This window comes from Schistocerca nitens, chromosome 5, assembly GCF_023898315.1.
Source record: "Schistocerca nitens isolate TAMUIC-IGC-003100 chromosome 5, iqSchNite1.1, whole genome shotgun sequence".
In the NCBI taxonomy this organism is placed as follows: Eukaryota; Metazoa; Arthropoda; class Insecta; order Orthoptera; family Acrididae; genus Schistocerca; species Schistocerca nitens.
In genome coordinates this window covers 87,848,401-87,862,823 of record NC_064618.1, presented here as the reverse complement: position 1 = coordinate 87,862,823, position 14,423 = coordinate 87,848,401, and the positions used below count along the sequence as shown (strand labels likewise).

Here is a 14,423-nt window from a genome sequence, read left to right as displayed (position 1 = left end):
CACTTGATGTTCAGAGAGGCAGATTATGTCAATTTGGTGAGATGAATTCATTTCATCAATACAAATGAGTAGTTGATCAACTTCATTTATGAGTCCCGAAATGTTCTGGTGTAATAAAGATAACTGGTACTGCATACTAATGGGATTATAATTGCTTTGGCGAAGATGAACTGGCAGTTTCTGATTACTTTCTGTTAAACATTGTTTAAATGGAGGCTGCATGCTAACATATGACTCCTGTTCATCTGTTTTCTCAAACTGAGTGTGTCTGCCAATCTCTCTTAAAACTCGTTTTCTTTCCCCCTTCTGCATAAAGAGATCACTGCCTGATCGTCGCAAAGACCCTGCAGCTTCTGTCGGTAGTTCACGGTCCCCATTTCGGCTGAGGCTGGACGCCTGTGGCGGAGACGTCCAGAGATGGGGCAGGCAGATCTTCAGCATCCGGGACGGCCGCAGGAGAGAATCGCCGCTGGAGCATGTCGCCAGGGCCACGGCCACGGCGGGGTGGGGCGGGGCGGTGTCGCGGCCTGGCCTTGTTTCGCTTCTTGCGGCGCCGGCGCGGCCTGCGGCAGCCTATATAGGCGCCCGCCGGCCGCTGCCCCCGCCGCTGCCATGAGGATCGCAGCCCAGGTAAGTGTCCGGCCGGCGCAGAGCGCTGACGTGTGAGCTACGGGGCGAGCGGCCCCCACCTGCCGCTAGTCTCCAGTGTGTGACCCACACCGAGCTGACAAAAGTCACGGGATACCTCCAACTATCACGTAGGCGTCAGCAGCAACTCGACCTGACATGGCCTCAACAAGTCGTTGAAAGTACCCTGCAGAAATATTGAACCATGCTGCCTCTATAGCCGTCCATAAATGCGTAATTACTGCCTGTGCGGGATTTTGTAAACGAACTGAGATCTCGATTATATCCCATAAACGTTAGATGGAATTTATGTCGAGCAATCTGGGTGGCCAAACCGTTCGCTCAAAGTGTCCGAAATGTTTTTCAACTGAATCGCCAACAGTTTTGCCCCAGTGACATGGCGTATTATCATCCACAAAAATTACGTCGTTATTAGGGAACGTGAAGTCCATCAGTGGCTGCAAATGGTCTCCTTTCTTTCAGGGGTACTAGTTCTGCAAGGTTCGCAGGAGAGCTTCTGTAAAGTTTGGAAGGTAGGAGACGAGGTACTGGCAGAAGTAAAGCTGTGAGGACGGGGTGTGAGTCGTGCTTGGGTAGCTCAGTTGCTAGGGCACTTGCCCGCAAAAGGCAAAGTTCCCGAGTTCGGGTCTCGGTCCGGCACACAGCTTTAGTCTGCCAGGAAGTTCCATATCAGCGCACACTCCGCTGCAGAGTGAAAATCTCATTCTGGTCTCCAAGTAGCCTAACATAACAAGAGGACCAAGTCCACTCCATCTAAAAACAGCCTACATCATCATGGAGTCACCAGCAGTTTGCACAGTGCCTTGTTGACAACTTGGGGCCACGGCTTCACGGGGTCTGCACCACACTCGAACCTTACCATCGACTCTTACCAACTGAAAACAGAACTCATTCGACCAGACCAATGTGTTCCAGTCATCTAGGGTCCAACTGACGTGGCCATGAGCCCAGAAGAGGCGCTGCAGGTGATATAGTGCTGTTAGCAAAGACATCGGGTCCATCGACGTTAAAATCTTCTGGGTCATTAGGCCGCGTCACGTTTCTTCTAAAATGTTGGACATTTCGACCCCTCTGCTGGGATCTTCCTCAGGATCTTTTGGTGTCCACTAGCAGTAGTGGACACCAAAAGATCCTGAGGAAGATCCCAGCAGAGGGGTCGAAACGTCGAACACTTTAGAAGAAACATGACGCGGCGTAATAACCCAGAAGATTTTAACTTCACTGACAACGGCCACGATAGCCTGCAGACTTACATAAATCGCGCCCATCGTCTGCTGCCATAGCCCATTAACTCCAAATTTCGCCGCACTCTTCTAACACGTACGTTCGTCGTACGTGCAACATGGATTTATGACGTTATTTCACGCAGTGTTGATTGTCTGTTAGCACTAACCATGCAAACGCCGCTACGCTCGGTCATTAAGTCAAGTCCGTCGGCTACTGCTTCGCCTGTTGTGAGAGGCCTGATATTTGGTATTCTCGGCACGCTCTCGACGCTGCGGATCGCGGATTACTGAGTTCCCTAACGACGTCTACAATGGAATGTTCCATGTGTCTAGCTTCAAATACCACTCCTCGTTCAAAGTCTGTTAATTCCCGTCCTGCGGCCATAATCACGTTGGAAGCCTGTTCATACGTATCAACTGAGCACAAATGACAGCTTCGACAGTGCGTTGCCCTTTCATGTGTTATGTACATAACACTACGGCCATCTTTGTATGTGGAATTCGCTATCCCACGACTTTTGTCAGCTCACTGTATATACTTTTCCACTGATCTTTGCAGATATTTAATTCTTCCGTATTATTTACTTATTCCAATTACCTTTTTACAGAGAACGTTAAATCAATGTTCTTGCCGAATGCATTATTCTTCGTATTCGCTCTCATTCGTTTTACCTGTTCTGATCTCTACTTCCGAAGTTGTTCGCTATTATGAGCTTGCCTTCTTTTTCTTTCTTGTTTGTGCCCGCATACCACTCTCTTAGTTTTGTTCCTGAATATGTTCCTCTGATGACTGTCCATTTGTTGATGTGTGCTTCTTTGAGATCATTTAGCAACTGTGTAAACTATGCTGCTTGTCCTTTCAGCTTCATAATTTTACTACACATTTGCTTCGTCAGTCTCCCATCATCCATTCTATCCAAATAATCAAAGAACGACATCCTTCATTGTTTGTGTTATGTTCTCTGCGTGTTCATAGATTTCTCTGTTGGATCGTGGCCTTTTATATTCTGTGCTTTTCCTTTTGGGTCAACTATGCTTCTAACTACTTTCCATATTAGTTTTAATGTTTCGGCGCCATACAGAACCTCTCCTATTATAATGTATAATTTTGCTGTTGCAGATAAAGTCTCCTTCTTGTATATGTTTCTGTTGTTCTAGAATGTAGTCCTCATCTTATTTGCGCTTAGCTATACACTATCCTTTTAGTTGTCCTTTATACTTAACCAGTCACCTAAATATTATATCTGGATTTTGGGATTTTCGGGTGTTCCTGTTCTCAAGCCAATGTCATCATCTACGATTGTCAGGCAGTCCACGTAGATGACCTCCTTTTGTTTTTCCAATTAGACGACGTTCGTGCTCGATTATCTCCCCCCTCTGGTCACCATCCCAGGGTGCCGTTGAAAAGCAAACACGACACTTCATCGCTTTTCCTTACTACTGTTTTTATTTCAAAGTTTTCGAGAATTCTTCACAGAACCTGATTTTACATAAAGTATTGGTTAGTGTGTCTCGGATAATATTCACAATTTTTGGATTCAAGCAGATTTGTTTCCTAATATTGAAGAGGAGATTTTCTGTTAATGGAATCATACGCTTTCCTGAGATTTGCAAACCTAACTGTTTATTTCTCAGTTGTCTCTTTTGCAGAATAGTTTTTAGATTCTAGATCTGTTCGCCGCATCATCAGGTTTTATGAAATCCACCTTGATATTCCGCTAGTTGTGGGTCTAGCTGGGATTTTGCACAGGTCTGTAGTAATTATACAAGGATTATGGAATATCCCGTCGGTACGTGAAGGAACAAACAAATATCAAAAACTAAAATCCACAATACTGATGTTCAACAATGATACTTATTTTATAGCTCGTTGTGGACCAACTTTGGGATTTCTAAACCATCCTCAGACAACTAAAGACTAAACAGATAGTACACACAACATTAGCGACAGTTTATAAATGTGCATTGGTCGCTTTTTCGAATATATGCTGCCTTTTACGACTGTATAGCTATACCCAAAAAGACAAGCATTCTGGAATACACAAAGAATCTTTGGTTAAATAAACCGTGTGCAACATTATACTTACAGATTAAAAGTATAAGAATGTAAAGGCCGAAACATTACGCAAGTGAGTATTGGCACATACTGCTATGTTTTATGGACAAAATAACTGGTCATTGTGATGAACAGGCAAAGGGAAGGGGTGGTAGGACAGAGGGGAGAATCAAGTCAATGGAAGGTGGGTGGGGAACGTTTATACTATTCGCAACAAGCGTATTATCTTGTGCTGAGGGAAATGTGGACTGGCTGCTGCTCCTTTAGCAAGTGTGAAAATGGAACTGTATTTGGTTGTTAAGCACTAACACAGAATTCTATTATTAGTGTTTCCTGATAAACAGTACTTCCCGCATTTAATATCACAAGGATCACATTCATTCAGAAAATTTTCAGCAGCGTTGGAATCTTTGTCTTTCAGTCTCCAACTCCTTTCATTTTCAGTCAGTCTAAGAATTATAGCCCTACATAAATTTGCTTCCTATCTTTCAGTATAGTGTGATATATGGTTTATTTGTTCATAGATTATTTGTGTATTTCAATATGCTTGTGTTTTTCTTGTAGGCATACAGTAGTAAAAACAATCTTTGTGCAGCTATAAGCACTAGCTGATACTATATGCACTGTCCGTTTGGTTTTAAGTAGTCTGGGGATAGGTAAGAAATGCGAAACCCGATCAAAAACGACCTATAAAATAAATATTGTTGTGGAACATCAGCACTGTGTATTTCAATTTTTAATTACACAAGATGTTCCATGTCCGAAGCAAACGCTACTTTAGGCATTGTGCGTGAATGAATATGCCCATAGGCAGGCGCTGATCACAGTATGCACACGGGCGTTTTGCTTAGTCACTGTACCAGGTATTAACTGAACACGGGAGATAGTGATCTTCCTTAATCTACAAACTCAATTTGTCAATACATAAAGCTCACAGGAATTTGCAAGTGTGTTGCCATATACATACGAGGAAATCGGACTACTATTCATTTTCCGGCTTTCTAGGTGTCTGTTGCCATTTAGTAAACGTGCACGCGTTCGATACACAGAGCCCTCATATCAGAGGCTGGAGCTATTAGCTAACTGGAGCGGGTGTTTCATAAAAGACACTGGTTTGGCGAGCTGGCTGAAGCCAGTAAATGATGTTCGTTACTATGGAAACTTGAAGTGTTGTGTCTATCACTGACTTTGAAAGCCTGCCATATCTTGTAAAACTTTAAGTTTAGACAAAGTTTTAAACAAGTCCCACCCTGATTTATACATCAAATTTTAAAATGTGGGTCTCTAGATAACGCAATGTGAATTGGAAAATCTGTTACTGTCGTGGTACAAACCTCGCTAGCGCTACATGGTTTTTTGTAGGGCATTTCTAACCAACAGACTGAATATTAAATGAACACGTTGCCTAATCCAAGAGCAAACATATAATCAACTTCGCCTTATAGGTGCGGTTCGTGCAGGGGAAATGTGCTTGCCATCTGCTACAGCTATCACTTGAAAAAGTGCTAAACAGAGAGCCGTGGTGAGTCTGAAAATTATCCAACTACTACTTTGAAGTGCATCTCAGGAGCCGCGTGCCGCTTCCTCACCTGATTGCTGAAATATCTTACGAAAGGTAGCAGGCTCGTGTATTGCAAATTGAGTAGGTACTTTGCTTGGAATGAGTATGCATGGATAAAAACAAGCGATTGTATGCATGAACAAACGAAAACTTCTAATGCAATAAATATGCATATGAAAAATGAGAGAACCCAGAGGGACAATATAAATAATCACTACAAGTGATGCATAAGTTCAGAAATCACATAGGAGTAATAATAGATGAAAACCTAAATTGGACTGAGCTCAGGAAAGCATACGACATCTACAACTGGTCACGCATGCCTGTGATCGTTCTGTCCATGATGTTCCTCTGTGATCACATTTCATCATCATATGCGCAGCTACCCTGGCTGTGTGCAGACAAGTGCAGAGATTTCCGTATCCAGTGTCTTATCTGCTGTCTTATCAATGATCACTGCCTCTCATACCTTGTCTGAACAACATGGCAGAAACATCTGCTCCCACTCCATCGTTCAGTCACCTTCTAGAAGTCCTCAGTAACAGGAACCCGACTCTGGAACAACCTTCCACATTATATTAGAGAACTAAGTAACACATCCAGCTTCAGAAAACAGATAGTAATGTACCTACTAAAGCAACATCGTCCATGTACGCACTCAATACCCTTTTGACCCCTCTTTCCAACCTTGTCTTCGTCATTTCTCAGTATTCTTAGCTGAGGTAGTCTCCCTAAAGTTCCTTTTACACAAGTCGCCACATCAGAAAACTTCCATTTTGTAATCCTATAAATTCTTCTTATGTCTGTCACTGTCATTATTCTTATTAATGTCACAATAACATTATTATTATTATTACTGTTATTAGTGGCAGAAGCTGCAGTAGTACAAGCAATACCAGTACTAACTTTGTTAGCTCGTAATCAGTATAATTTATGCACACTGCCTCTTCAGATATTCAAATCATTTTAATACTAGCAGTCATACCCAAACTGTTATTTCTTTGGTAGCTATGATGTACTAAATACTTATGTGAGAAACCCTGGTCCAATGTAAGAGAGAGCCTGATGGCCTTAATCAGATTAGTTTAAATAAATAAAATAATTGTTGAAACAAGTAAGGCAGGGCTTCCCAACCTTTTCAGCTGGCGGACCCCTTCTTCAGTCGAAAATCCATGGCGGACCCCTAGTCAGTCAAGCACAGTAACTTAAATTTCAGAGCGAAACCCATGGGAATTGAAAGCTTCTTAATGCAAGTGCCATGTTCCCAATGCTCCCCCCCCTCCCTCCCCCCCTCACCCGAAGTATCAATAGTCTTTGGTTTAGAGATGAACGAAAACAACTTGAAATTAACGATCCAACTTTATTTCCCACTGTATCCAGACACTTACTAGTGGATTTACTCCCTTTGTTCAATACACTGTAGCCTGATTAAAGTAACTTGGTAATTGAAATTTCACATGATGGAGCTGTCTTCCACCAAGAGCAATCAACGTCACGTCCACACTGTTCGCTGTTGACAAGCTGCCGCTTATGGTATGTTCACTTCCACTATTTGGCTACTGTTGTGTAAGGAGCATCCATATTTTGTAACAGTCGTGTGTTTGTGTGTGTGTGTGTGTGGTTTTTCGTGAAATCCGAAGAAAAATGTTCAAATGTATGTAAAGTCTTCCTTTGGTCGTCCTCCCTCCTCATTCATTGCAACTGGAAACTTCCCTTGTTGTGAAGGCGATGGAGAAACTGCACCCTTCTTCAATGATCCTGACTTCAGCCACCGATCCATGTTAGAAGTAATAAACTGGTCAAAAATCGACTTATGAAATAGGTAGTGCACTGACAAAGCAAGTTTGACATTTAATGGTGCCTGGGGCAGCAAACGTGCCAGCGAGCGCTGTGATTGGTCGACAAAGCTCGCTCCACGCATGCGTAAAAGGTTTCACCGCATCTAGCGCCGTGAGCCGGCGCACAAACGACCCCCGTATTGTTGCTAAACAGTCGATCAGAGAAGCCGCATCCTCCGGCGCTAAACTGTGTATACGTTCTCATGTATACGTTCTCACTTAGAAACCTCAAAGGCTGCTTGGGGATACGACCTGAAGTAAAAGTACATATGTTTTTCACACGAAAAAAAGTGATGAATTTGATTTTCAAATTTTTATTCAATAATTTTACTCATTATTTTACACGATTTGGTGGAAGGTGGCCGCGGACCACTATAATCAGCCGGCGGACCCCTTAAGGGGTCCGCGGACCACAGGTTGGGAAGCCCTGAAGTAAGGAAAGCTGCAAAATGTTTTCTACGCGTTTTGAGAGGGAGAGAGAAAGATATTACATGCTATTTATATCATTGAATGGAATAATTATAAATGGATACTACCATGAATGTGCATACATGTATTTGAATGGGTAAGAAAGGAATGTTGACGTACCATAAAAAATCGAAAAATATTCGGCTATCCTGAATAAACATTACTTGAAAACATATTTGAAATACCAAAACCATAACTGAAACGTGAATGAGTTGTATGGCTAATGCCAACAGCTGCAGTCTCACCCAGTTTTACCAAACAGAACAGCATGCTGGAACATCAAAAGAGTCACCTTCATCTGTGATGATGTCTATACCCCATCAATGCAAAACCCAGGAGCAAGCAAATGTAACTTCCTTTTTCAGAGCATCTCGGTACAGCTAAAGTTTTTCGGCCTGCAGTCTCATTGGCTCATGCTGGTCAATGTTCCTAAACCAGGCAAGATATGACATACCAAGTGGCCCAAAGACATCTGCCACTGGCTCTTCAAACTCGCTAGGCACACACAAACGACTGACTCATACTGGGAACGCTAGCACAAAATTATATAGCTAGGGAACAGGATGGTAAGCATGGCGCCAAAGTGTTCCTACTTTGATCTTTAATTATGTACTTCTGTCAGTTCTTTAGCCAAGATGGGCATAGAAGTTTCTCATAACCACATGTCTGAGCAGTTTATAAAATTGATAAGATAGTTACTGGTATCTTTTTATATCCCTGAATTTTTGACTTGACATATATTCTTGTTATTTGTCTTTACTCTACAATTGGAGCTCATCCACATTCAGCAGCCTGTTATAATTGTTCACAATCACAGAGCTTATTCTGTGGTAGTTTTCTTGCATGCAGAAGTTGTGGTTTGGTGTTGGGTATCCAAACATCTGAATTTTGTCAAAAATTCAAACAGAATCCTGCATTACATCCAGTTCGATAATCTATATAATAATCAGCTACAGATAGCTGCTACAATATCTGAGACAGCTCATCCATTAGTACAGCCATTTTAGTATGAGCCAGTTCCTCTTTATACTGTACCACAAAAAGATTTTTATGTTTCCTCGGAATTATTTCTAGTGGTTCCTTGTCAATTTTTTCTAGTATATCTCTTGCTGTCAGACTGTCTTTCTCATGTAGGAGAGGTAGCAGATCTCTTGCAAGAAATCAGCTTGGAAAATCCGTCATATAGATAATTGTTAAATGCCCCACACATTTTCTTCTTTAACATTACAGACTGTCCCTTCTGTAATTGTTCTTGGCAGTCCACTTGATCACAGATTTTAGAAACCATGATGTCGTCGCAAAATGGTTCAGTAATGAGCATAAGCACATTTAAATTGTATGGCTGTAACACTGACACATTGAACTCTGCTGCGACTAGTCATTTGTTGCCCCTTGCACCAAGGCAATCATGTACCTCATGTGCATCCTGACCTGCTGGTTCATGTCATGTCGAACTACGCCGAAAACCCGTCACAGGCAGAGCAGATCTGTTCACCCTGGTGAAGGCAATGACAACAGCTGGGCAATGCCACTGGCATATTTAAGTTGCATTCAGTAGTGCCTTAAAGTACACCATTATAAAACTATCAGCTACAGTAAATGTCCTGCATAGGAACAATATACATTGATACAGTTCACTGACATTATGTGTGTTTGTGGTACTTTAGCAAGTTTAGTGAATCCTAGCATCTGCTATGCTTGGCTACACATTGCACACTGTTACTAACAACGCTGTGCCTTCCTTTGCAGGTGTGCTTGCTGGCTGTTCTCCACCTGATTACTGCACCTGAGGCTGGCGCATTCTTCTTGCCCTTCTGGTGTTTCAAGCTGTGAGTGAACAAATAGTGTACTTATCATACATGTTAAATTATCAAGGTACTTGACACACTTTCCTTCACTCAGATTGGAAAACTGAAAACAAATATAATTGTGTCATGTATCACCTTTCCAACAACAGGAGGGAATGCAAGTGTATGTGCATACAGCATTCTATGAATTGTTGTCTACCTACAAAATTTGTTCATGGTATCATCACTGGAGATGAAAAATTATATTTTTCGTTGTGACCCATCAGTAGCAATGCAATGCCAATCTGGAGGCAAATTTGACCTTTCATATTTGGATGCCTGCATGCAGGGGCCAATGCATGATGTCATCAGTGATCTTTCACCTTGATCACATGATGTCATTAATAACACATTATACAATCTTGCTTTCCCACCTCATCCCACGCTCCTCCCCTTGTCCACTAAGCGGAACCCAGAAGTTTACCAGCCATTAAAATGAAACCGACCCATCAGATGCATCTGCCATGTTCAAAAGTATCTATGAAAAATACGAAAAAAGTATTTGTGACAAATACTGTACCTATCATCTAGCATATGTACACACAGCACCAAAAAATAGGTAATAGGTAATTTACACTATTTTCACATAAGAAATATCAAAATACTGGTACATAAAAATATTGACATTCAGATCTTTGAGGACTACTTGAGTCAATGAACTCATGGTATGAAGATAAAACATTCATCATCTGATGTTTTTACAAATTTTTTCAGTAATGCTTCACCTCATGAAGGGGGGGGGGGGGAGAGAATAAAACGCATCATGTACTACACTAGAAAAATTTAATAATTTTTGTTCAAGATTAATATAGCTGTTTTTACATTATATTTTGTGCATGCCTGTGGTAATGTGTTTATCCACTGGCATAACTTTTTTGAAACAATTTAGCACAGAGAAACCAAATTAAAATGCATTCTGATGAGACATTTAATGCATTGCACAACTTAAACGATATTTTTTCGTAATATACAAGGATAACTTCATATTCAAATATGAGACATAAACACTTAACATGACCAAAGAAGAAGATGGTGTAACCTTCATTTGGAGTGTAAAAACATGAATGTGGATTCTCAAATTCATTTCCACATAGGTATTTCCAAGCCTAAATTGTTATCTAACTGTATAAAACACATGTCCTATTCTACAATAACATGCTAAGCATGTAGTTGACAGTTTCTCCTAGGCCAAAATGAGGCTATATAAAGAGATGAACTTTACCAAAAATAATTTGACAGGAGAAGAAGGTATTTTGATGAGATCTTTAATGTATTACTTCACTTAAACTATATATTTTCATAATACTGAGAATAAATTTGTAATGTTCCAAGTACAAAATGTAAACATACAGTGTGGGCAAAGGAATAGATGGACAAGTTTACATACAAAGAGGAAATCCCCATATTTCAAAAATACGATCATTCCACCATAATAAAATAATTTTCAAAATGGATAGTGCTTTTGATTGGATAATACACACAGGCTGCTTATCGTAATACACAAATAGAAATATGTACCTTTGATCATGAACAAAAATTCGATTTTATTGTCTGTATTATCTATCAAAATATGTAAAGACTTTAGTGCAAAACACATAAAACAACTGTTGTACAAAATACATGTGGTACTACTGTCAGAACTTAATTATTTACAATATTTTTAAAATATTAACATGAGTAGAATATTTACACTATTGATGTAATTTACTGAAAAGTTTCAAATATTCACGAGAGTGCTTTGATTAGTAGTACAACATTTTTCCAGGTTCATTGAACCCTCAAATTAAGCATTTAAACATCAAAAATGTATGTTTTAATCAGCAAAATACTCATGGCTCATATGCTGACATTGCTGACACAACTTACAGGTTAGTCAATGAGCTTAGTTTGATCTTTGTACCACACTCATTAACAAACGAAAAATTATCTGTATTGAGTATCAAAGTATGTATAGATTTGTTCTATAACATTGCAGAACACTCATGATACTTCTGCCAATCCAATTGCAGCTGAAAGGGCACTTGTTGATTAGGATAGTTTGATCTTTGTACTAATCGACGCCATTCTCACATCTTAGTTGTAGATATTATTTGACGGAAACTCGTTCTCGTTTTGCTAAAACTGATATCAAAGTCAGCCAGTCCTTGTAGTGATCATAATGCTAGGGCTGTAACTTTATCTCGCAGTGCAAAACATTTGTTATTTGCTGATGGTAATATAGCAAAATTGTAACAAATTAGCCTATACATCGTCACGTTACAGCAAAATTGTAACAAACTGTCTTATAGACCGTTATGTAATAGCAAAATTGTAGAAGATTGCTGTATACATCGCCATGTAGTAGCATAATTGTGACAAATTACTTTATTAGTAACTTATTACAGCACATTAAAGTACAAATTCCGCCATTAAAAAAACGTTTGTCATCTTCTGCTGATGATGCCAGATTATGCTATTTTGCAAAAAAAAAAAAAATAAAAAAAATAAAAAAAAATAATATAAAATAAAATAAAAACTGTTCGGGCAAGGTTAGTTGAAACTCACCACGGCGATGATCGTGTGCGGACACATCTTCATGCTGGCAAATGGCTGTTTGAGACATGCACTGTGCTATGGCACAGGCGAGTGGCTCCAGTGTTATATAATTGACGATTTGCGCCTGGGCGCCATGGGACCGTGGTAGTCATCACAGGAAACATGACCGATGTGGACCAAATGAACATTATAGCTGACTACCTGCATCCCTTCATGGCTGATGCCCTGCCCAACAGCAATGGCACCTTCCAGCAAGATGACTGTTCTCGTCACAAGACCAGAATCATACTTCAGTGGTTTCAGGGGCATGACCGTATACTCACGTTGATGTGTTAGGCATCAAATTCGCCTGATACGCACACAATTTCACATCTACGACGCTATTTGGTGGCACACCTGTGCCCATAAACCACCAACTGGTAATTTTAGTGGAACTTTCTGACCTGTGGTTAGAGGTATGGTGCCAAATTCCTCCGGAAAGACATCAAATATTTGTCAAATGTACGTCATCATACAGTCCGTTTGGTATTGAGTTCTGAAGGTGTACCAACACTGTATTAAGCTGTTTGTCAACATATTTTGGCTAATAAAAACATGTGCAGTGCATTTAACTGTGGTTTTAATGACTGTTACGTTATTTTTTGTGTCATATTCATTAATAATACGAATTTAACCTTTCGCTAGGTCACTATAATGGTCATGAAACCCGACGGTAGAATTCTAGTTGACTGACGGCTATAGACCAAAATTAATTAGTACTTAGAGGCAATTGTTCACTCGTAACAGAGTTCGTTGTAGCATTTACGTACAGATTACAGATCTGAGTGTCATTGCAGTGCGAGGAAGTGGCGCCTGGGGCTGTCCCTGCCCTGGCTAGGCGAGGAGGATGGCCGGCACGAACACGTGCACTACCACAACCACAACCACAACCACAGGCACAGGCTTCCAGTGTCGCCGCGCCGGCCGTTCTTCAGATAACCAAGGCACTGCGTCAACAGCTGAGCAGCATTTGCCCGCCCAACTACGAGGTAATTGCCACGTAAACCAGTAATATTGTGGACAGTTTTTTCAGTTATTCAGTTTTCATATTCTTTTATCATTTTATGTGAATTACACAGCATAAGATTTCCATTTCCTTAAAAATTTAAATATTTCAAATATTTGTAAAGAATGTTTAACTTGAAAAGAAAATTTCCTTTTGTTGTTAATGGGGAAGGTACGTAAGATAAGTATATCCTCAGCAACGCCAGAGATGTCACCGTACATTTTATTAATCCACACCTTATTAAATGTCTTCATACGTAAACGACTAACTAATTTTTCCCCAGAATTCAGTACCCCTTTGATACAACTTTTTGATTAGAAAAGTTTCATGACGAAAAAAAAAATTGTTCAGGAGCGTAATGTGGTCCTCTGATGATCTGAAAGCCGCATGTTCCTGTCAGTCGGTGCAGGCTGGCGACGTGATTATTAGATGTGACACACACGAGGGCAGCGACGCCACATGAATGTTAGTCGGAACTTAGCAGTCGTGGAATCGACGACGAAGGACGTGGAAGTGTGAGCGAAAACGTCGATAAAGTCAACATTTGGGACAGAGGCTTGAGAGTGCAAGAAAGATGACACAGTATTGCAAGAACGACAATGAAACAATTATATTCGACACAGTGTCTGAAATGACCGTCCGGACATTGTGGTCTAGTGGCTAGCGTAGCTGCCTCTGGATCACGGCGTCCCGGGTTCGATTGCCGGCCGGGTTGCGAATTTTCTCTGCTCGGGGACTAGGTGTTGGTGTTGTCCTTGTGTTGTCCTCATCCTTCCTTTATCATCATTCGCGTAACCAGGTGGCGACAAGAAGGGCATCCGGCCGCCCCTTAAATTAACCCTGCCACATCTGACTGTAAACACGCCGACTTTGCGCAACTGTGAGGCAAAGGCACCAAGAAAAGAAGGAGCGAGTGGCTCTGACATGATTAAGCAAAGTACTGCAATTAGTTCTGGTTTTATGTACTAACAGTCAGTGCCGACAAACAAAGCGAAAAATAATAATATACAGCTCAAAACGAATAATTGTGGTTTCCTTCTTACATTTAATCATTTTCCCACAAAATGTCGCTATGCACTGAGTGACACACTCAGTCAAGTCTCGCCACCATTTTGAAGGTAAAACAGAGCAAATTATTGGCTCGTTCCAGAAATCGTCTTTTCAGTTACAGATGACGGATCATGACAGACAGTTAAGCT

General features: G+C 40.9%; 1 long non-coding RNA gene across 1 annotated transcript in view; it reads left to right on the top strand.

Moving 5' to 3' along the window:
* The first annotated feature begins 582 nt into the window (after positions 1–582).
* The window catches only part of LOC126259573 (uncharacterized), a 37,824-nt gene continuing 23,983 nt past the window's right edge, over positions 583–14,423 (top strand). Inside the window, exons 1-3 of the long non-coding RNA XR_007546530.1 lie at positions 583–630; positions 9,547–9,626; positions 13,016–13,207. This is a non-coding gene — a long non-coding RNA (uncharacterized LOC126259573). The remainder of the gene's footprint in view (positions 631–9,546; positions 9,627–13,015; positions 13,208–14,423) is intronic.